The sequence below is a fragment of the Ceratosolen solmsi genome, unplaced genomic scaffold (genome assembly GCF_000503995.2).
Source record: "Ceratosolen solmsi marchali unplaced genomic scaffold, CerSol_1.0 scaffold10, whole genome shotgun sequence".
Taxonomy (NCBI): Eukaryota; Metazoa; Arthropoda; class Insecta; order Hymenoptera; family Agaonidae; genus Ceratosolen; species Ceratosolen solmsi.
The window spans coordinates 11,927,057-11,930,754 of NW_011948412.1; the positions used below are offsets into that span (position 1 = coordinate 11,927,057).

Sequence of the window (3,698 nt, forward strand, 5' to 3'; positions counted from 1 at the left end):
TTAAAAATTGATCCGTTCTAAGGCTGAAAATACAGGATAAATAAGAGTCGATAAAAATACAAATTGATATATCGTTCATTCATATAAAATAATTATGATTTTAACATCTTCTCGTTGATAAAAACAATTAAAGTCTATTACAAAATCTACGATATAACCAAGTGGCATTAGAAAATTATATTGATATGTCAATCTCATTAGCATCGGTCGATGATAAACATAAACTAAATATTAATAACGTAAATTAAAAATTTATCATATGCAAGGACACTGATATATAGCTGTACTTACCTGTAGCAATACATGAAAACAAAAAAAAAAGAAGAAGAAGAAATACAAACAAAAAGTATAATCAGCATTAATACACTTCGATTGTGCTGAGTAGTCTGAAAAAAAGAAAGTAATAACCAAATACCGGCCCAGGTCTAAGCGTGTAATTAAATAATAATTAACCAGTTGTACGCTATAATATACGTGAACTTTTAAATCTTAAAAATCGCTTTGCAGAAAATAATGAAGAAATGTCTTACGAAATACTTAAGAAATGTTTATACGCGAAATTACTTAATCCTATTAGTAATATCAAATAGCCATTAATTTATTTACGATGAAAGAATTGCATATTTTATTCCATCGTAAAATATGAAATTAATATGCTATTTTTGCTTCTGTTAATTGAAAAAAAAAAAATATATATATATATGTGTGTGTGTGTGCGTGTGTGTATAATGTAGTACTTTTAAACTATCGTTTCATTAGATTTTGTAAGATATCAAATATTATTGTATCTCGAAGTGCAAAGATGAAAAGCGTTTTTTTAACATAAAAAAATTGCATTTGCAAATCTCACAAAAATTTCCCAATGATTGTTCGTTCATGCAATAAATTTTTTTATAAAAAAAATCTATAGTTTTAATATAAAAACTTTAAGTAAAATTGTGAAAAAAATTTTTTGCAACTCAGCATTTATAAACGAAAAATTGTGAATATGAATGGCATACATTGTTTAAAAAGTTGACTTTTTAAGATTAAAAAGGAAGCGTATTTTTAAGCTAACTAACCTCTGTTGGCTATGACAGTCATTCTATATTTTCTATACAACTGTACATTTCCCTGTGTAAATCGTAAATACAATTATCTTTTTTAGACCTAGAGAGATATGTTTTTGAATCGAGTAGCTGTTAAAATTATTAAGTTGAAAAAATTTAAATTAAATATAATTCTAGATAATTTTTTAATAATTTCGTTACATTTTTTTTTTTTTTTTTTTTTTTTTTTTTTTTTTTTTAAACATTTTACTACTTTTAAATTAAAAGCACTGAAAAGTTGAAAATATTACTTTCCAAAGTACAATGAATGATATGTTTCTAAGAAATCTAAAAGATGAATTTTTAATTAAAAATCCTGCTTCTATGATTAATTAATCATTTTAAAATTGTTGTCGAAAAGATTATTTGATATAGGAAAACACTATGATGTCCGTATCAAAAGATTATATTTTTAATTACATTAATTAAATTTTTTTAATATTATTTGCACTATGCACATACACGTATTTAAGTATTTCAAATTTTGTATTTTAAAGCGTTTTAATTTTATTGGAAGGAAATTTTATGCGAATTGTTACATATAAAATACATGAATGAAATAAAAACAATAGCAGCAGCTCATTTCAAAGGTAAATTACAAACTTGATAAGCATCCTAGTAGCATTCATAAACGTTAAATTATTTATTTTATTATTAAAAATTCTTATGTGATCGATACGTATGCGCGTTGACAATAATATGACTAGTTTAATTTTACCACTTGTTACCTTTAAAACATATAGAACATCGTAAGGTTCTTTGTTAATTAAAGTAATCTACAAAACAAACAAAAAAAAAAAAAAAAATAGTATTATGCTTGCATCTAGATGAATCTATTGTATAAAATGTGTAATAATAACGTAGCTTATTGTTATCGTATCGTGCGAATTGTAATAATCTTCTGGATCTTTGACTTGCTGGCAAGCAAAGGTATTTTATTTTGAATTTTGTTTCTTATCGGCTAAAAAAAAACATACTATTTTATACACCAATCATTAAATGTTACATAAATTGTATATATGCTAGATTATTCGAGGTTAATAATTATTCATTGGATAGGTGCATCTGTTAAATGAATAAATTTTATGCATTTAAGTAATATTTATACCAACTATTCGAAATAGAAAGAAAAAGTATGTAACGTGTAGTTACGCAGTATAAAGTTATATAAAGTTTTTCTTCTTATTATAATTATTTACTCGTTTTCTATGCATATATATATATATATATATATACATATATATATATCGAAGGCCGTAGTGAAGTAAATGAAGGTTTTACAATAATTTAATTTATTATTTTTATTTAATTATATGTACGCATGCTTGACGTGCAGGTAAAAAAAATATATATATATATCTCCGTACGTACATTAATACAAAATTATAGGTAAAAATATTTAAAAGTGAAGTGAAATTTATTAAATCAGATTCATGCGAGGCTAATTTTATATTTTGTTATACGAAAAAAAAATTTAATATGCTAGTAATAAAACTATTCGATTGAGTATATATATATATATATAGTATGAAACAAATATAAAAAAAAAAAAACAAAAAAAAAAACGAATAAAAAATAGAAACATGAAAATAAAATGCTCGTATCTATCAACATATTATTTGATGCGATGGACTTGTCATCGAGTCTTTGATCCCGGAGTGATATCCTGTTAATTGTAAAATTAAATGTTGCATCGATTTTTTGTGTTATAGTTGAAAGCAATGCCCTGCGAGGCTCGTTGAAATGCACTTATACGAAATATCATTGAGAAATATAACAATATTTATTAATGTGAATTCATGCACAATCACTAGCCTCGTAAGCAAATGCCTTTGAACTAATCCAACAATTACGTCATTGATAAATGTATTATAAGTAGTCAAAAATGCATATTACTAATGCACATATAAACGTTTAAAACATAATAATCCACGCGCCTTATGTATTTCTTGTTATCTCTAGCGTGTATTTATCTAATGTATTTAGGCTCATCCATTATAAATAAAATATTACTGATGGATGATTATAATATATATATATATATATATATATATATATTGAACTATGTATGCATGCATGTATGTATGTATGTATGTATGTATGTATGTATGTACGTATGTATGTGTATATGTAGGTATGTACGAATGTACGTATGTACGTATGTATGGCTGCGCATACTTACGTATGTACATACATACGTACAAGCGCATACGTACATACATAAAAATGTGCACTTATTTTCATCTCATTCTTTATATAATAAATTGTTAAAAAAAAAAAAAAAAAAAAAAAAAATGTTATATGTAATTTTAGTATAAATGAAAACGGTTTATTCAATAATAATACAAAATATGCTACAAAGACAATAATCGGTGTAAACTTATTGACGGATTTTTTAAGACTAAACTTCAATTCAACGCTCACGGGCTTATTATCATTTAACTGTAAATTGGCCAATTTTAGACATAATATCGATATTTAAAAAAAATCCCGGGTATTTTATACTAAATATCTGATTTCCATTATTTATAAGTAGAGGCTTACTTCAAATTACTTCAAAAAATCATTCAACAATGTATTTAATTTTATTGCACAAAAATTTATTGGAAA

At 24.3% G+C, this 3,698-nt stretch overlaps 1 protein-coding gene across 1 annotated transcript in view; it reads left to right on the forward strand.

Moving 5' to 3' along the window:
- Rbcn-3B (WD repeat-containing protein Rbcn-3B) overlaps positions 1-637 on the forward strand; it is a 16,572-nt gene extending 15,935 nt beyond the window's left edge. Inside the window, exon 25 of the mRNA XM_011496278.1 lies at positions 1-637. This exon is cut by the window's left edge and continues 20 nt beyond it. The gene's annotated coding sequence lies outside the window, so the exon portion shown is untranslated.
- The last annotated feature ends 3,061 nt before the right edge of the window (positions 638-3,698 follow it).